Raw genomic sequence first — 21,940 nt, forward strand, 5'->3', positions numbered from 1 at the left:
AAAGGGATTTTGCAGATGTGATCAATGTTAAGGACTTTAAAATGGGAAGATTATCCTATATTACATAAGTGGACCCGGAAGACATCACATTTTGTTTGGGAAGTCGTAGCAGTCAATCAATGGGAAGAGCTTCCTGATAAGCCAGAGAACCACCTAAGATAGCCAGTGCCAGTAGGTGAGACAACACTTCCTACCATCTAGTGATATCCCTTATTTATATGGGGCTAGAAACTTCTTGAGAAAGATTTTGAATTCTGACCTCACAACAGATGACATACAGAAATGCCTGTCACTTTAGTTGAATTGGGATGAGGAACAAATTTATAAAGGTTTGACTGAAACTCCTAGGAAAAAAATTTCTTAGAGGCAAAATGATGACTAGCCAGAAATTCTAGAGTCACCCATAGGGCTTAGGAATTAGGAAGGAAGAATATGTGACTCTGAGGAGACCCATGATGATCCAAACCCTTGCTGAATAGTATAGTGATTAAGAGTACAAGATTCAGAACAAGGACTGAAATCCTGGATCTTCTGCTTAGTAACTGGGTATCCTTGGGTATGTTACTTCTTGTACTTTGGTTTAATCAACTGCAAAATGGAAATAATAGTATTTATGTTAGAGAGCTTTTGTAAAGATGATGGGTCACTACATCCAGAGTGCTTAGAAAAGTTTCAGACATATTTAACATTGCATAAGTGTAGCTACTATTAATATCCTTGGGATGAAGGAGTATGGGGCTTTGCTTAAGGGGTAGAACACAAAGACAAGCCACTTGTACACACACATGTATATGTACACATATATCTACACATACATGCACATGTACATGTACATGTATATGAGAGGGACCCGGTGAGCAGTAGGAACTTCATTTGGTGGCTGGGAGGTGAGAGGCAGAAAGAAAGGCAGGGCCCAGCCTAGAATGCACTAGCAGTGCTGGTGCAGACACGAAACCTCATTAACTAAACAGCAGCTGAGAGCTGTGGTGGTGTGGAAGCAGCAAGCCAGAGAGCATTAGTGACTGAGGACACAGTGATCAAAGTTGGAGGCATACTGGACTGCACTGAGGTAGTAACCCAAGCAGAAAGGGCTGAGCATATAGCCTGCACTATAGTGACATGGGAGATCGCTATGAGACAGGAGTTGAGAAGAAGATGTTCTTGGGTATAATCCCAGCAGAAGAATTGCTGGGTCAAAAGGCAATTTCATTTTTAGTTTTTTTGAGGAAATTCCATACTGTTTTCCACAGTGGCTGCACCAGTCTGCATTCCCACCAATAGTGTACAAGGGTTTCCTTTTCTCCACAACCTCGCCAGCATTTGTTGCTTATTGATTTGTTTATTACGGTTATTCTGACTGGTGTGAATTGTTATCTCATTGTGGTTTTAATTTGCAGCTCTCTGAAGGCTAGTGATGCTGAGCATCCTTTCATATGTTTATGAGTCCTCTGTATGCACCCCTATGCTCATAGTAGTGTTATTTACAATAGCCAAGGGCTAGAAACAGCCTAAGTGCCCATCAGTGAATGAGTGGATCAAAAAACTGTGGTACATTTACACAATGGAATACTACACAGCAGAAAGAAAGAAGTCCTACCTTTCTTGACAGCATGGATGGAACTGGAGAGTATTATACTAAATGAAATAAGCCATAGGTAAAAGACAAATATCATGTGATCTCACCTATAAGGGGAACCTAATCAACAAAACAAGCAAGTAAAATAGAACCAGAGACATGGAAATAAAGAACAAACTGACAGTGAATGGAGAGGAGGGGGAAAGAGGATAATGGGGGAAAGAAGAGGAAGGGTCAAGCCAAGGAACATGTATAAAGGACCCATGGACAAAGTCAATGGTGAAGAGGGTTGAATGTGGGAGGGGGTTGAGCAGAGCAGGGGAGAGTAATTGGGGGGAAATGGGGACTAATATAATTTAACAGCTATAAAATATTAAATAAAAAATACAAGAAAAAAAGAAGAAGGTGGTCTGAGCTGGATACAGCTAATTACAGTGGGTTTGCTTATTGTGGAAGCACCTGTAGATGGGGAGTCTCCAGTAGGGATTTCCCCGGAGGCTCTAGAGGGAGTTCTGTTAAGGGGATGGGGCAGAGGCTCTGCATTGGGAAGGTGGGGCTTTCAAACCAATAGGCTTTGTGTCTTTTAATATGACCTTATGTGTGCCCACAATAAGGTAAGAACTGGGGAAACTTCAGGTGGCACAAACTACACATTATATAATGCAATAGGTCCTCTAACAGAAGAATCAAGGAGGAGCCCAGAGGAGGGAACATGCTTGACCTCAACACAATGAAAAAAGAATGATTCAGAGAAAAGTTAAAATAAAATGTGCTGAGAAGAAAATTTAATTAATTTCTGTGGGGTTTTCTTTTGCATTCTACTTGTTACTGCTTCAACCTAAATTTGTGTGCCTTTATTTGGATGCTGTGAAACTGAATAGTATTGAATTGGCCTTTGACCTCTGATTCTTTATAAACAGATTATGCTGATAGCTTTTGTCAATCATTTACATTAATTGTGCATACTTTGTATACCTGACCCTTTAACAAGCAGTGAGGAGGTGGTACACACATTGACATACCACCTATTTCTTCTTTAGAAAGCAATTTTCAAATGGTTGTAGCACACAAGAAGAAAATGTCATAAATCATCCAGGAAGGTTATGCAAATATATATGCATAGCCCTGCAATGCAGCAAACTATGCACACAGTCATCAAAGGGAGCATATGGATATACATGCTTGTGTGTACAAGTTGTTTTATGCTTGGTCTTGACTCTGGTGATATCAAATAGTGCCAAAGACACTTAATAATTTTAATATTTAGTGTCCAATTATAAAAACTACATTTATTTCTGAATTCATTAGTCAATATAACACAGATATAAAATAAAATCTAAGGTCGGAGTCAGATTGAATAAAATTCACTTCATATTTTGCTACAGTAATTGATTATAGCCTCTGAATTGGAAAGAACTCAGATGTCAGATACTTCAGCCTTTCTCCCAATGTACAAAACCTTTCTACATCATCCCTGAGAGACTGCCTCTAGAATCTGTTTTCCACTTTCAATGTCATTAACACTTCTTTAGTATTCTTTCCTAGTTCCTGTTTTATTCCAGTCTCCTAATAACGTGTACCCACAGTTATCTACTTTCTTATGTCTCCTCACACTTTTTCCCTTTCTGCCCCTCCTCTCCTTTCTTTTTTATTCTGCATTCCTATGGTCTTCAAATAATAACTATAAATATGACTTCTAATACCTAATTCTATTCTTAACTCTCAGGCCTCGGGCATGAATTTTGAGCTGTCTGATAGATCTTTTCTGCCAAATATCCCATTAGAACCACAACTTAACATGACTTAGCTCCTAGGTTCTTTTGGTTGATGGTGTCACCATGCTCTGGTTTTAAAATCCCAGAATGGTTTCTAAATCTTCTCTCCTTCACTCTCTGTACAAAGTTACTCGAGAAGAAAGAATGAACTTGGATTTCAAAGAATTCAGTCTTGGTTTTAGGATCCCTAATTAGTGGCCTTTGGGTCTATTGGACAATTAATATAATTGCTTTGAGCTTTAATTTCTCTAACAAACGAGCTGATAGGAACAAATAAATTCTAAAATTCTTTCCAGCTCTGACATTCTGTTGCTGTGTATGATTCCAAATCCTATCAATTCTCTTGCCTCAGTTTTGGTTGCATGTAACTCCTCTTCTTTATTTCTACTACTTCACCTCACCTGACCCCATCCTTGAGGTCTCATCTAGACTTTTATATTTTCATTGGATTTTTTTCTCACTTAACTATCTCTTTAACTTATCTTTCCAATACATTGGTTAATTTCCATAGGAATTTTCCTGAAACATAATATGCTGATGCCATATTTTGTTCGCTAACCTGCAATGACTCACTACATCCTAAGGTTAAAATCCAAATCCATAGTTGTACTCCAATCTATGACTTCCTCTTCCTTCTTTCTCTCTTACCCATATTTATCTATAGTTGTAGATGTCACTTGGCTGACTTGCCTTTCCCATACATATCTTCCATTTTCTCTAGACCAAGCTACTTTGTTCATCTTATTTACTCTGTTTAATTTTTTTTTTGCTTTCTATTACTCCATGTCCACGTCCTAATTGCTTAAATTTAAAAGACTTCCATTAAGCCTTCTATATAAATTGGGCAAGAAATACTATTATAACAAACAAACCTCCAAATTTAGTGGCTTAAACTATAACACCCACGTTTCACTGGCCAAAAATTAACTGATAGAGAGACTGAGAAATATAGTTTCACTGTGTGCCCAGAAAAGAAAGGAAAGAAAATGAGTTTTGCTGAACCTGTAAGTCTTTGAACTTTCATTATTCCCTCCCAATCAAAACCTCAGAAATAATTTCTCCTTTTTGAAAACACTCAAGTTCATTTATGTAAAATATCTATAATTCTATCGTACCATAATTGTTGAGAATCAATACAAGGAGGGACAACAAACCCCACCCCACTGGAATTTATTTATTAAAAAGTAGTGTGTGTTTATTCTTATCTTACATGTTTAAACTTCAGTCACCTTTAAAGTACTCTCCATTTGTTGTAATATACCTATCAAGATGTTTTTTCTACTGCTCAAGACAGCTTCTGAGCTCATTGGTTTTGATGCCTTTTAGTGCTTCTGCCGTTTTTTGTTTCACCTCTTCCAAATTGGCAAAACACTTCCCTTTGAAGACTTTTTTCATCTGGGGAAGCAAAAAAAAGTTGCTCTGGGTGAGATCTGGTGAATTGGGAGGGTGGGGCACAAAGGGTTGTGCTGTTTGGGGTCAAAAACTTCTGAACACTCAGTGAAGTGTGGGCAGGTGTTCTTGTAAATTACCCATCATGAAATGGGCAAATGTGTTGAAACAGCCTTCAGAAAAAATTCACTGAAGCTGAATGCAGCCTCTCACAACAATGCCAGCAGGTACACAGATACAGATAGGTTTCTAGAACAGTCACCTAGCTGGGGAAGCCTGTAGTACAATGGGCCTGCCCTCCAGAAGATAATTCTGGGTTTTTTTGCCCCCCCCAATTGTATTTCTAGACATTCATACAATTTGACCATATTTTCAAATTCTCATAGTCTTGGATATAATAGTCTCATATATTTTAAAATTTCCTCTATGTCTAGGTTTAAACTTCTCTTTTCATCTCCGAATTTGTTATAGTTCTTCATCTTAATTTCTTGATTATATTTGTCAGATGTTTATCTATTTTATGTTTTTCTTTTTCAAAGGCCAAATTTTTTGGATTTGTTTTTTACATTTTGTCTCTCAGTCTTTTGGATCATGGATCTTGTCTTTATTTTCTATTTCTTCTTTATATACTAGCAATTATTTTTTCCTGTGTTAATAACTTTTTACATTTTTATTTGTCTAACTTAAATAAAGTAACTTAAGTTTAACAATTGCTTTTGACCAGACCTTTGGTCCATGCCCTAACCATATTGCAATAAAATCTCCACTCAGCCCCTTGTGGCATATTTTACAAATGATTTAACCACTTCAAGCCTCACTTTGTACAAATGCAAATGGGAATAAAAGATTACTTTCTTCATAGGTTTGTTGTGAGAACAAAATATGCTAATGTTTGGAATTCATCTAGCAAAATCTCTATCACATTTCACTACTCAATAAATGTTAGCTCTTATTGGATTTTAGTTTTGGGTATTTTCTAGTATGTAATGCTAATTTGCACTCTTTCTTTGACAAAATATTTATTTAGGTACATTTTAAATGTTTTATATTGTTGGAGTACTTTATTTAAGCTTTGTTTAATAATTCATTACATATTTTTATTGTGTTTTGAAGGTGTATTCTGAAGAATTTCTGTTTTGGATAATTTCCATTCTCTTAATGTTCTAGGGTATTGTCACTTCTTTTTTTTTTTAATTAATTTATTTTAATATAAATATAGTAAGTATACAATATTATATTAGTTTCAGGTATACAACATAGGGATTCCACATGTACATATATACCTTATGATGTGATCACCACACTAAGTCTAGTAACCATCTGTCACTGTGCAAAGTTAATCACAATATTATTGATTATATTCCCCTTCGCCTTTTTCATCCATCCCCCTCCCCTCTGGCCACTATCAGTGTGATCTCTGTTTCTATGAGTCTGTTGTTGTTTTGTTTTATTTGCTCATTTGTTTTGTCTTTTTAGATTTCACATATAAATGAACTTATATTGTATTTGTCTTTCTATGTCTGACTTATTTCACGTAACATAATACCCTCTAGGTCCATCCATGTTGTCACAAATAGCAAGATTTTAATTTTATTATTGCTAATGTTCCATTGTAAATATACCACATGTTTATTTATCAATGGATACCTAGGTTGCTTCTATATCTTGGCATTATATTGTAAATAATGTTGTAATGAGCATATGAGTGCATACATCTTTTTGAATTAGTATTTCTGTTTTCTTCAGATAAATATACAGAAGTGGGTTTGATAGATCTAATGGTAGATCTGTTTTTAGTTTTTTGAGGAACTTCCATACTGCTTTCCATTGTGGCTGCACCAATTTGTACTCCCGTCAAAAAATGGACAAGGGTTCCCTTTTCTTCATATCCTCATCAGCACTTGTTATTTGTTAACTTTCTGATAATAGCCATTCTGACATGTGTGATGTGGAATCTCACTGTGGTTTTGATTAGCATTTCCCTAATGATTAGTGTCATTGAACACCTTTCCATATGTCTCTTGGCCATCTGTATGTCCTCTTTGGAGAATGTTTCTTCATGTCCTCTGTCCATTTTTTGATCAGATTATCTTTTTTGTTGTTGTTGAGTTGTATGAGTTTCTTACATATTTTGGCATTAACCCCTTATTGGATATATTATTTGTGAATATATTCTCCTATTCAGTAGGTTTTCTTTTTGTTTTTTTGATGGTTTTCTTTGATGAGCAGAAGCTTTGTAGTTTGATATAATCACATTTATTTTTGCTTTTGTTTCCTTTGCTCAGGGGAATCCTTGTATATTTTCTATCTGGAAGTTAGGACTTTTAATAGACATCAACTTCTCTGTCTCTTTATTCACTTCTATTAAATGAGTTTGTCATGAATTGATGTATAGTAACAATGCCTCCTAGTATGATTATTATTTTATCCTTTGTATTTTGATTCTTTGGTACTTGGCACATATATTTGCTAATAAATATAACTACATTTATATTGCTTCTTTTATAAAGATAATATAATCCTCTTTGTATTGTTAATAGTTTTTATCTTTAATTCTAATTTGGCTGATATAGATATTGCCACTCCTGTTGTCTTTTTGTTTGCATTAGATGAGTATATCTTGGCCTATCTTTTATTTATAACCTTTCCAAGTCATCTTGTTTTAAGATTTGTCTCTTGTAAACAGCATATTGTTGAATGTTGTTTTCTACTCTAATCTGAGAGTCTTTGCCTTTTAATTGGGAAGTTCAGCACATTTACATACATTGTCATAACTGATCTGTTTGGTCTTACTTCTGTCATCTTGTATTATGGATTCTATTTTCTGTGCTTCCTTGCCATTTTCTATGTTTCCTCTCTTGATATTTGGACCATATTTTGTTTGCTTTTATCTTTTGAAGAGATTTAAAAGAGAGAACTTCTGTTTTAAATTCTACCAATTATATCTTTAAGTTTATCTCATATAAATTTAAAACAATTCTTCTTTAATTATGATAATGAAGAAATAATACCTTTGGTCCCATCTCTACATAGCATGATTTTACTTTCCCTACTCTATGACAACTTCTAGTTTATTACATAAGTTCCTTTCTTGTCTTTTGTTTCCAGCACAGCTTTTTAAAACAGATTTTATTTATTTATTTATTTATTTATTTATTTATTGAGAGGGGAAGGGAGGAAGAAAGAGAGGGAGAAAAATATCAATGTGTGGTTGCATCTCACATGTCCCCTACTGGGAACATGGTCCGCAACCCAGGCATGTGCCCTACACTGAGATTTGATCTGGCAACCCTTTGGTTCACAGGCCAGTGCTCAATCCACTGAGCAAATCCACCCAGGCCTCCAGCACAATTTTTTAATGAGAAGTTGAGAAATGGTGTATAAAGTACTTCTAGCATGTCATCAATCCTCTCATTTTTCCTGAGAACCATCTTCTCACTTTGTGACGCTGGAAGAAATTAAGACAGTGGTATAAGCTATTTATGTTCAAGTTAAGAAACAATTTGGTGAAATCCATCACTGAACTCCAGCTATGTTGTCCTGACTTCAGTTCTTAGACATGCCAACGCTTCTCTCACCATTGTATCTTTGACCATGCCTTTCTTTTTTCCTTCAAGTCTCTTTTAAATGTTATCTTCTCAGAAAGCTCTTCTTTAACTCACCAAACAAAAGTATATCTCAACTCCCCATTATTTTTTTCTTAGCTCTACATTCTCCTTTATAACATTTACCATAATGCAATCATACATTAATTCATGTGTTTTCCTGTTTAATAACTGTGACCTTGATTAGACCTTAAATTCCATATAGAAAATAACCAAGTCTATTTTGTTTACCACAGTGTACTGTATTTTTAACACATTACCTGATATAGTGAGTGCTTAGGAAATAGTTGTTGAATGAATAAATGAATTGAAGGCAGAGTGTTTAAAGAAATTGTTATACTTTTATAAAAATATATTTTATTGATTATGCTATTATAGTTGTCCCAGTTTTTCCCTTTTTGCCCTCCTCTGCCCAGGTCCCCCATTCCCACCAGTGACCCCTGCCCTCAGTTCATGTCCATGAGTTGTACATGTAAGTTCTTTGGGTTCTCCATTGCCTATATTGTTCTTAACATCCCCCTGTCTATTTTGTACCTACCCAATTATGCTTATAACTCCCTATACCTTTCCCCTACTCTCCTCCTTCCCTCTCCCAGCTGATAACCCTCCAAATGATCTCCATATCAATGATTATATTCTTGTTCTAGTTGTTTGCTTACTTTTTATTTTTTAGATTCAGTTGTTGATAGTTGTGAGTTTGTTGTCACTTTAATGTTCATAGTTTTGATGTTATTCTTTTTCCTAAATAAGTCCCTTTAACATTTCATGTAATAAGGCTTGGTGATGATGAACTCCTTTAGTTTTACCTTGTCTGGGAAGCACCTTATCTTTCCTTCCATTGTAAATGGTAGTTTTGCTGGATAGACTAATCTTGGTTGTAGGTTCTTGCTTTTAATCACTTTGTATAGTTCTTGCCAGTCCCTTCTTGCCTGCAAAATTTCTTTTGAGAAATCAGCTGATAGTCTTATGGGAACTCTTTTGTGGGTAAATCCCCGACTTTCTCTTGCTGCATTTGAGATTCTCTCCTTAAACTTTTGCGTTTTAATTATAATGTGTTTTGGTCTGGACTTCTTTGGGTCCAACTTGTTTGGAACTCTCTGTACTTCCCAGACTTGTATGTCAAATTAGGGAAGTTTTCCTTCATTATTTTTGCAAGTAATTTTTCAATTACTAGCTCTTCCTCTTCTCCTTCTGGCATCCTTTCTCTTCTCCATGATTCTGATGTTGGCCATTTTAGAGATGCCCCAGAGTCTTCTTAAAGTCTCTCTCTCTCTCTCTCTTTTTTTTTTTTGAATTCTTGTTTCTTCATTTTGTTCTGCTTGAATGTTTATTTTTTCCTATGTTCTAAATGATTGATTTGAATCCCAGCTTTCTTCCCTTCACTGTTAGTTTCCTGTGGAGTTTTTCTTTATTTCCTTTAGTAGGGTCTTCATTTCTTCCCTTATACTTTTGCTGCATTCAATGAGAGCTTTGAACATTCTGACCCCTGGTGTTTTGAACTCTGCATCTGATATACTGGCTACCTCTGCATCACTTAGTTCTTTTTCTGGAGTTCTGTTCTGTTCCTTCATCTGGGCCATATTTCTTTGTCTCTTGATTCTGGTAGTGGCCCTGTGTCTGTATACTAGGTGGAGCTGGTTTGATTTCACTTTAGTGCACATTGTTAAGTCATATGGAGTCAGAGGCCTGAATGTTCTCCAAGGTGGGGCAACCATAGGTCAATGTGTGGGGAAAGGATTGAAGAGGGGACAATACCACTGCCACATGACTTCTGGGGGCTTGCCTGGCCCTCTCCCCATTTCCATCTCTTCACCCATTTCCCTTATATGACTGGTGCCCCTCCACCTGCTGTCCTAGTTGTGGTTCCCAGCATGGGTGGGGTTATGTATGTATTGCCAGTTTCTTCTGACACTACTGACCAATGGGTTTACAGCCAAAGTTATGCTGCTTTATGTTTCCTGGTGCTGGAGACCTGTGCTGAGCTGCCTGGCCTGGGACTGGGCTCACTCAGTCACTGGGTGTCTCCCTGATTTTTATCCACCGCACATGAGTATGGGGCTGCCCCACTGGCCAGCCACCACTGCCATGCTGCCTCTCTGCCACAGTCTATCTGCCATCACACGGAGTCCTCTCCTCCCCAAGTCCCTGCCTATGCCCATCCCACACATCTGGATGAATATAGCTTCTTTAAATCCTTGGTTGTTGGACTTCTGTGCAGTTCTGGGTGTTTTTCTGGGAGATTTTTTGCAGTTCTGTGTGTTTTTCATTATTAGTTATGTTCCTTCCAATGGTTGTGCAATAAGACAAGGTACATTTACCTATGCCTCCATCTTGACTGGGAGACCTACTTTTCTTTATTTTAACAATCAAGTCTCTGCTTAAACCAAATAATACAGGCTTTTAGTCCCATATAATACAGTATGTAAACACTTGAACTCTGCAATCCTCTTCCCCAAGTGTTTCTTAGGAACTAAGTATTTTACAAATACATTTAGCACTGGGTTTAATAGCTGAAATGCTATCTATGCTCATCAATTCTTGCTAGTCATACACTACATATATCTTTATCTTTATCCACGGCTGCTGTGGATCTGCCATCTCCTGGGGTTATCATCAAGGTACCAACACATTTGTTAGATACTAAGGTCTCTTTCACTGCTGTGCTGGCTATTGATATTGTAACACTGGAGTCCTCATTTTACAGAGCTCCACTATATTTTTCACTGCAGTGAGAAGAATGTGCAGATCTCCTACTTCATGACAAGCTTTGACATGGCCCAAAAGTAATGTTATCATCACCTTAAATGCCTTAGGTCCTTTATGAAAAAAGTTTTCTGCTTTTTTTATAAGATTGGCACAGGTGCCATTCAATGGGGTTCAGTATGGAGCATACACTATTTTGATCTTTTTATTTATTATCTCATCCTATCTGTGGATTAAATGTAGCGACATATCTGGCTTCAGTTACAGAAGGATCAACTATAATCAGTCTTCCTCCTTTTTATTTATTTATTTTTGTATAAATTTTGCTCAGATATGAAGGTGAGGCTTAAGATCCTTATTTTGTACATAAGAGATAATGATCAATGAAATGTTACAGTTAGACATTTATGTAAGTTATTCTAGGTTTTCTTTGAAAAGATTCTCTTATTGTCACCTGAGAAACAACTTCATTCTTAGATTTAACTAAATGAAAAACAAATACTTTGTGATTTGTGATAATAGGTTAGTTTCTGATTAAGAAAGTTGACTAATAGATAACAAATGGAAATCACCAAATCTCTTAGTTTTTTGGCCTCTTATGAGTCTACCTTGAAACTTACAACATAGAGCTAGAAGGAGGTCTCTAATACTCATTGGTCTAGGGCTCAGAAAACTATAGGCAAATATGAATGATGCAAAAGAGAATTAGAGCTGTCTACCAAATTGATCCCATTCTCTGTTGGTACTCTTCCCCAGCATGGACACTTATCTTCCCTCACACCAGACAACTGATGGTAGAAACTTCTAATTCTATAGTGGGGTCTGTGCAATGAAAGCCCTGGATTTATTTCTACCTCTGACCCTTACTCAGGAACCAGGCAAGTGGCAGTTCTCTTATCTATGCTAGATAATCATAGGTATTTCTACCACTTACACACAGAGCAATTCTTCCTTATAGTAAAGCACTCTCCTCCAACATTTAAAATTTTTGTATTTTAGGAGTCAAAAATATTTTTCAAGGCATTGAGAGTTTTTTAGAAACAAAGGAAAATTTTAGCAATTTTCTCTTGAAGAAAAATTTTTACTTGTTTTTTTTAGCATAAGGATGCTAACTTGTAAAGTGCTCTGTTTTCTTTGCTGAAGGAAGAAGCAAAAGGGGTAATCAGTAAAAGAACAAGAGAAAAAACCATAGAGGTGGTCTCTTTGAAAGAGTGGGCTGATTAAAGGGGAAACAGGTTATGCTATTATAAGTTAATAAATATTACCCATAAAGAAGAGAATTAATAGGGAACTAATTAGGGAAATTCCCATGAAATAAGATAATGTAGGCTTGGACATGGAAAGAACAGCTGGTCAAATTTCTTTAATTTTGCAGATGAAGAAAAAGAGTCTCAGAGTGGAGATCTGTCACATAATTAGTTATTGGCAGGACCCACACCAGAAGCGAGGGTTCATGACCCTTTGTGTAGTCTCGTATTTCCTGAAACCTAGCACAAACCAAAATCACTCACTGAGTATGCATCTCTCAGAGCAATTATGATACTATATTTTAATTGTCTACTGTTGAGTTTTCATCTTTCCAATTAAACTGTTTGTTCCTAGGAGGAAGGACTTAAAAACATCTTTATATCTCTTGGATATAGCACAATGTCTGATACATATGGAACACCCAATAATTGCTTATTACATGTGGCAACAAATGAGTAAGTAAATGTAGTTCTGTGAAATCAAATAGATAATTTTCCTTTTTTTCCAAGTTTCAACATTTTCTGACCTGCAGTTTTGTTCTTTTTGAAATGGAAAACAACACTGAAGAGTAACAATAAAAGCAGCCAAGTCTGGACTGTGTATAGGAGTTTCTTTGTGTCATCGACCTCCCCAGTATCTTCTCATATAATAGGAACTCATCCACTCTGGAGAAGGAAAGGGAGCTCTCTTTGATTTATAGCTAAGCTTGCCATTTTAATCTTTTAGTATCCTCACACAATTTCTTTCATCTCATTTTGAATGTAATGATGAGTCACTTAACAACCTATAAGAACCTAATCTGAGAGTCTAAGGTTCTTGGATAACCCTAAGGAAACATGGTTGTTAATTCCCTTAAGAAAAGTACTAATTCTGATACAAATCACCATCTTTTATTTCCCCCCAAAGAAAAAGATTGCAACTGTGGTAAAGGGTAAATGTTCTTTCCAATTTGCAACCAGGTAAAATCCAAGACCTTTTGAAGGTGGGTTATGTGGCCTGCAAATTGCCTGCAGTATGCCATGGAGGGTTATATTGTCTGGGAAGCAGAGGTGTCTGATATTGGGTGTAAGGTTTAATAAGGAGTATTCTGGGCTTTCAGGAGTCCTTAAAGTTTATCCTGGTTTTCCCAGGTCTCCTCTCATCATACCTACCATTGCTAGGTGAGCTGGGCACAAAATTTTTCATGTTATGGCATAGGATTTTACTTCAGTGCCTACCGTTTCCCAGCTTTTGGTGTCTGCAAATAAGATGTCCTTGTACAAGCTGTTTGGTTTTATAAACTATTTTAAAATTGTTTAGGAAGACAAAAAATTTAGTTTAGAATTGATTAGAGACACACACACACACACACACACACACACACACACACACACACACACATACCTTACATTAATACTTTGAACAGACAAGGATTCTAATTTGAGCTTCAAAAGTTTTGTCCCTTAGCATTTTATCAATTTAGAAAGATGGTAAGATCTTATCTATAAAATATTCACTTCATTAGGGTTAGAGAGGGAAGTTTTCCTTTCCTTAAGGAAATGCTGTAAAGAGGGCACTTTCTTTGGCATTGTTAAAAAAATCATTGAAGTCCTATGGTCCTTTAGGAAGCTGACTTGAGTCCACACTTTTCATATGTACAAATATAGTTAAGTGATTCCTCCTTCAGGGTTAGAAGTGATATTCTATGCCAGATTACTTTAAAGGGAAGAGAAGGTCCAGATTTTGTGGGGCCATAAATTTTATAATTTGTATTCCTCTTTAAGAAAAATGATACAAATATAAAGATATAAAATGCTGTGGTTGCTCCGATGCCCCTGCTTACAATTAGTCTGATATATATTCAAATCAGAGTGAGGCACAGTCTTAATGAATTAGTATTAAAAATACTTTACAAATATTACAAAAACAAGCATATATCTTGTTAGGAGACATTCCAAGGGCTTGGAAGGGGTCCATGTAAGTGAGGGCTTCTCAGGCAACACTAGCTTAAGACAGTGAAACTTCCATTTCACTCGCAAATTCTCATTGAGGGTAATGGGAGAAACACATGCAAATACCACGTTCTTTTCTGTCTTGAAGGAGCTTGAATTTTCACAATAATGATTCCTGTAATTCCCTGAGGACCTATGCTGTTAGATTTGGGTTCCCACAGTTCTTTGATGGTTTAGAGGCAAAGCACTGATGATAAATGTCAGGGAATTTTATGTATACTTATTTTATATATTTATAAAATTTATAAAATAAAATTTATAAGTTATATATATCTTTATCTTTTTAATCTGTACGGTGGTATATATATACACATATGTATCTTTTATATATACATAGTATATAGAGTACTCTGTATATATAATATACATATACATACACATATAAAGTAAGAGTATATATAATAAGACATAAAATCTTACTAGCTATATCTTCTACTTACTATATATAAGTATATATAGACTACATAAAGACTATATTATTGTGTATAGTAAGAAAATAGAGACATATTTTCTTTTTTATTTTATAAAATATTATAAATATGTAGAGTATATATGCAAAAATAAAACCACTATTTTTCCTAGATGTACATATATACGTGTACATATATTATACACATATATACATGCATATATACTTATACTGTAAGAAAATATACAAACTGAAAAGATAAAGATGGCAGTACCATACACTGCCCTGTGTATGGAAACTTTCTTTAGGTCACAGTTGGGCCTTGGCCTGCCTGTGCCTCTTTGATGGACAACCATGAAAGAAGGCAGCTTCTCAGGTAGATGATGCCTGTTTCAGACTGGCCACTAAAGAGGTCAAAGTGAAACCTGTCTCATTACCATAAAAACTTATGTAAAACTGAACAAATAGGAAAACTAAGACTTGTGGAAGCAACAATAAAAGATTCACTGATTCTCATGGCTTGATTTCTCCAGATAGTGTCCCGAGACCTATTTCTTTCAGAGTGATTGCCATCTGTTTTTAATAATTTGATAATTCTGCTCCTGGTCAGTGCTTGTAGAACTATGATGACCTGATTTTTGCTGAGTTTTCTGTGTCAGCATGTGAATAACAGTAGAAAAGGAAAATAAGAAACTAGTAAAATGCTGGTTACTTTTGAGCATTCAGGTCGGAGAGGAGAAGATTTAAGTTAGCAGGAAAAGACATTTTGACTTGAGTATAAAACATACATAAATGAATAACAAGGAGGAAAGTATAAATCTGTTTTTTTGATCCTTGAACTATACTTTGCTTTACTGGGTATCAATTTTCACTCCATGTGAATAGTAAAGAGAGCTGGAAGTTCCTGGTCAGTTTCACTGCAGGGCACTAGAGCCCATGACAAAGCGCTGTTGATGAGTTATTTAAGGATTATTTATATATTGTGATGGCTATGTCATCGATAACAGAATAAGCTGACATTAAATGACAAAGTAAAACTGTTAGACATGCATTGCACATAGGCACTGAAACAATGCACAATGTTTCTGATCATACATAACTCACAGAAAGAAAATACAGGCACTATCCAAAAATATATTAGTTATTTTTTTGTTCAGAATGCACATGAAATAATGAACAAAATTATTTAATAAAGCTTTCCTGAAGAGCTTCTTTAGGCTAGTAATCACAAATCATAAAACCCAGGTATAAAAATCGAAGTGAGAAACCTAATAAGAGTTACACCAAGTTTCTATGGACCAGGCTTAATTCTGTTTGGGATGCGTGGTAGGCAACTACATCCTAAAGTCTGAAGACTGAAAAGGGGAGGATTATATTGGGGCAGCCACTCTTTAAAGCATGTAAAGTTTAAGAGGCCAAAACTATGTCAATTAAATATCAAATTTTCAGTGGATAAGAGTCTGGTTCACATGCGACATGGTAAAACTCTTCAGTTTTATATGGGATACACAACACCCTAGATCAACCCCTGATTCCAGGCCCAACGCCTCGAGGTCTGGAACTCAGAGCCACAGTTTCAAAAAGTTTAACTCAAGTATGACCAGGACTCACAAAACACAAGTGTCTCCAGAGAATCTACCTCTTCACCTTTCCCTATGTGCTAAATCTATTTTTTAAGTTGAGTGAAACCTTAGAAAAACAAATACTCATATTTAACTCATTTAACTGTGTGGGAATTTCTTTCATGAATGGTGGTTCTTCTGGTTTGATTCGTTTCTGAAGAAGAAAAAGCATAAAGGCATAGAGATGTCTTCAGCAAGGACACGGGGGCCCTTTACTGGAGCCCGGCACATGATCTCTGTTGATGTTTCAAAACCAGATGACAAATAACCAGAGAAAGCTTCTCAGCCTTTACTCTACCATCTACTACTTGTACAGCAAAGCACTGTTAATATAATTTAAATGCTTTAGTTGTCAGTCATTGCTCTTTCTTTGTAAATGTTACCCATTTCATAAATAAATCAAAACCTGCAGACCTTAGGTTTTCAGAAACTTGAATGCTTTTGTTAAAATTGTATGAAGCAAATTCACAAACACATGATTTATATTATCTCAGTGCACCACTGGAGATGAGAGAATATACTATTTAAATTAACTTCTCTCCCAACAAATGAAATCAATTCTCTTCTTAGGTTACTTTTCATCTGCCTTTTGTCTTGTTGCAGAATCTTTTCTATTTCTCTCACTCATTCATCTATTGTGCCCTTTCCTTGATCTGATAGCATTAAACATATAATTAAGTCATAAAGGAGGGAACTGATGAGTATAGCAGATGGTAATTGCTTCCTACATTTGAATGAAATGATATGCATTGCTACAATTTACAGCTCTCGCCTCATATTTTATTCAGGAACCTTTTATCTCTTTTCCTGCAGAATTATTCTGCAATAAATTTAGACATCTTATCAATAGCTTGGTGATAGTAGCAGAAACAGAGAAAAACTGAACTTTGTGCATCTTAATGTTTAAAATAATTTTCTGCAATAATTGAATTATCTGTCAGTGAACATTCACATAGAGAACCTGACTATTATCTTCCCCTTTTGGGGGACCAAGCCTGTGATGAAAAGAAAGACCCTTAAGATTGACTGAATTATCAGCTGAAAAAGTTTGAAACTAAAGAAGAAGGTTTGGACTTTGCTTTCTTTTTTGTTGAGAAAAAAAGGGTTTGTTTGTTTTTTTGCCCCTTTTCATGCCCTGCCTAGAACACAATGAAAGGAGAGCAAGGATGAAACTGTCTTAGTGAATACCCTGAGATCCCTGGGTAATTCACACCTAGCTTCTCAAAAATTAAGGGGAAATTCAGGAAATTCAAGCCTTGCTCCATTGCTTTCCTTGGAAGCATGTCCCATGAGGTCCACATTACTTTCTGAATGTTGAGCATCTGGAAACTGCCCCCGAAAAACATTGTGTTGTCTCCTAGGACCTGAGGGTAATTTGCTACACTACAGGGTCAGGGCAGTAAAAACAATAAAAGCCCTCCCTGACATGCTCACATTATTTGAGACCATTGTTGAAGAATGTGATTTTGAATGACTCCAGGTCTACAGGAGGCAAGCAGTGCCTATCAGTAGCAATATTTTCTCTTATAACTGGATTATCTGTCTCCTATGGGAGACTGGCTATAGATTTTGGAGGTTCACACATACAAACACATATGAGCACATTTGCATATGCACACCCAGTCCCACTAGAAAAGCCTTAGCTGCAAAGTTCTTGTCTTTAATTTGTCATTGGGTGAGTTTTTATATATATGGACATATATCCAACATGCCAGTCCCACTCAGAGCATCACTGTATGCTCTTACATGATTCCAGGCAACAGAGCCCCTGTGAGAGAAGGGGACAGGAGTCTCGTCGCCCATCCATTATTTCAGTTATTGCTAATAACAGCAGGTGTCTGGTAGCATTATGAAGCCTCACATTTTTTTCATGGCCTCTTCTCCCTCACTAGCTCATTCACTTCTCACTGGCCCAGAACTCCCACTCTCATAAGTGGAAGTCATCTTTCAGCTCTCTAACAATAAAATAATTTTAAATATTATATTAAAAGATAACTTGTTACGTCTCTCTGAATCATGCATGGAAAAAAACTCCTACTTGATAGTGAACATATTTTGTATATCAGACCCACTACTATTTTATGTATTTATTCATTTACTGATTCAAGAAATACTCAATGGGCACCTATTGTGTTCTCCCAAATGAGCTATGCTTTAGAATACAAGTTTAAAAACAAAAAGCATAAGCCATGATCTCTGTTTTTCAGCCCAGTCTAAGCATCAGACAGAACACCGATAGGACAGAACATCACACAGAAGCCGAGAAGAAGGACATCTACGTTATTTGAGGGGGACATAATGGCTTCTTGATGTTAGTGACCTTGATTCAAAATTAACTAGAAATAGAATTAACTAGGAAATTCCAGGTTGGTGTTCCTTGTGTATGGGTAAGACACTTCCATAGAGCTAGAGTGGGTTGATATGGATGGAACCAACAATGAGTAAGGAGAAAAAACAAGGGATGCGGTGAGAGAAATAAGCAGATGTGGTGGTGGTAGTGGTAGAAGGATGTTTTGGAGGTAAACAGTTTTAGTTTAGAATTTTAAAGAGCATTGCATACTATCTGTTTCTTTTTTAATGACAGAATAACAGCCTTAAAAATTTTTCAGCACACCTATTAAATTTTAATCAATGTATCAGAAATGTTTTTTGTATGCATCAAGGATGCTCTGCATGAGGACTTTAAAAAGTTGATATTATTATCCCTGTTCATATTTGGGAAAATGGAGTCTTGGGGAAGTCAAATACCTATCCAAGTTCATGAAGATGATATGTAACAAAACCAGGCAACAAACACTGGAGGTCAGATTTAAAAACCCATGTAACTTCTGCTGCTCTTTGCAGCCTATAGACACCTGCAGGTTGCACTTAACAGCATGTAACTAAGGCCTGTCCTTGGTGGGTTCAGGTTACAGCCAATTTAATTAATGCAATAAAGGAGAATTGGTCTTGCATGTGTTTTCAAGTTTGAATTATCCTGGAGCTTGGGTTACAAATATTAGAAAGCTTACACATTTCAGAAAAGTATGACTTGGCTGTTCTTTAGCAGTATGATTCAATAGGAATTATCCAGCAGATATTCAGAGTATCATAGGAAATTTAAAAAGTTAAAGTTTGACTCAACTGATACTTCCTCATCTGTTAGTATGCCCCAAATTTTACTACTTTCACTAAGAATACATCCATTTATTTTATTTTTTTAAAGATTTTATTTATTTATTTTTAGAGAGGGAAGGGAAGGAGAAAGAGAGAGAGAGAAACATCAATGTGCGGTTGCTGGGGGTCATGGCCTGCAACCCAGGCATGTACCCTGACTGGGAACCGAACCTGTGACACTTTGGTTCACAGCCCGCGCTCAATCCACTGAGCTACACCAGCCAGGGCTACATCCATTTATTTATTTAGCATGTCTGACATTTCATTTGTGGGGCATGAAGGCCACCATTTCTTAATAAATAAAAATGATTGTTGGGCCCTGGCTGGTGTAGCTCAGTGGATTGAGCACAGGCCTATGAACCAAAGGGTCGCCAGTTCAATTCCCAGTCAGGGTACATGCCTGGGTTGTGGGCCAGGTCCCCAGTGAGGGTGAGCTAGAGGCAACCATACATTGATGTTTCTCTTCCTGTCTTTCTCCTTCCCTTCCCCTCTAAAAATAATAAAATCTTTTTTTTTTTTTTGAAAGAGAGAGAGAGAGAGAAACATCAATGTGCAGTTGCTGGGGTTCTGTGGCCTGCAACACAGGCATGTGCCCTGACTGGGAATCGAACCTGCAATGCTTTGGTTCGCAGCCTGAGCTCAATCCACTGAGCTATGCCAGCCAAGGCTAAAAATAATAAAATCTTAAAAAAATAAAAATGATTATTGGAAAAAAATTTGTCAAGATATTTCAAAGGATAAATCCCTTTGCCCTAAGTTCAGCATTATCTGAAAGGAAAGGAAGCTAAAGAAACAATGCTAGATTAGAATGGAGGAAGCGTTCTTTTAGCCTAGTAACTGGGAGAGTATCAACAACCACGTATTAGGTACATCTGGAGGTTTTGTATACAAAGAGAAAATATAGGTACAGGGGTCCCTAATGAATTCCCTCTTTGAAAAATTCCATGTGAATTTCAGAGACAGGAAAAATATCAACAATTTTTTTTCTGGACCTTAGAAATTTTAACTTTCAAAATTCAATTAAAATTTCCTTTGTCAGAAAGATTCTAAACTATTTGTAAATTCTTTATCATGTCAAGTTATAGTACTAAGGATGGGGGAGCATGTGTAAAGGGTTAAATGTCAGTACATTATATCATTTTAATTTCTGAGAGAATCAATGAAAAGATGTAAAAGATAAAATTTCCTCTCCTTTTTAATGCACTTCAGTTTTTTAAATGATTAGAACCATGGCATTTCACATGAAAGGAAAAGTGAATTTTATTATAAGAGGTTCTGGTTACAAGTCGAGTGGAGAAGTCTGGACTCTCAGAGAGAACACTTATTGGTGTGCAGAATGTAGTCTCTAGGTGGTGGTTGGTACCACAGGAGTTGGTGAGATTATTTACAGAACATTTGTAAATAAGAAGAAAACCAAGAACTCTGAGGAGCAATAACACTTAAAGGGAGGAAGAGGGACAAGGAGGAGGAGCTCTTGAAGATAATGAAAGAGATGGCTGGAGAGATGGATGAAGAAGACCCAGAAAGGAATGGTTATGAGATCCTCGACATGAAGAGCATCAGAAAGCAGTGGTGTCAGGCAACATTGCTACTGAATAGTAGCTTACTGCATGTGACAATGAGTAAGTCATGGGTGACCTTTACAGATGGGAACAGGTTTGTCTGAGAGAGAGAGTTTGCCCTTACTTTAACAACTAGCTTTTTATTCACTGCCCTAAGGATTTTTATAAACATCAGGTGTTATAATAAATATTTAATGTTTGAGTGGAAAAGAGTTTCTCATTATACCACAAAGACATCTCTCAAATGATTGTATATCAATCTACCATGTAGATTATTCAGTTAAATATTTCCTTCTTTGGCTAATTTTTCCTAATTATCTATAAGATACTAATTCCCTACCTCAAATAATTTTAATATTATTTAAACTATTGACTTCAGGACTCCCTTGTACTTAGTTACATATTAGTATGTAAGATTGTACTTACATACTAACTTATATCAAGGGACAGACCCACGTCTCTTCCTGTTTCCTCTCTTCGTCTGTCTCATGGAGGCACCATACACCTCATCTAACTGGTGATACAAGGACTCCTAACCTTCCGGTAGGTCTTTAATGGGGTGAACACATTCTTATGTGTTCTTATAACATTTTTTCTTTTTCTTCTCCACTGAATTTACATGCTTTATCCTTCCTCTTTTCTAGGATTTTTCCTCTTCACCCTAAATTTCTGGCTCTTTCTATCTTTATTTCTCTCCCCATCCTTCTTCTCTTTCTGTGCTTTTCTTACCTTTCTGTGTTGCCTTTGTTATATCTCTCACCCTGCCAATTACCCCAATAGTAATTTCTAAGCTTAAAAGTTACAAAATAAATAGAAAGATTTAGTTTTAGAAATTTTTCAATCACAAAAGCATGTCATACCAATTTCTAAAAATTTGGTAGGACTCAGAAATTCTCACTAAGAT

This window comes from Phyllostomus hastatus, unplaced genomic scaffold, assembly GCF_019186645.2.
Source record: "Phyllostomus hastatus isolate PE091 unplaced genomic scaffold, TTU_PhHast_1.1 phas_contig_1, whole genome shotgun sequence".
Taxonomy (NCBI): domain Eukaryota; kingdom Metazoa; phylum Chordata; class Mammalia; order Chiroptera; family Phyllostomidae; genus Phyllostomus; species Phyllostomus hastatus.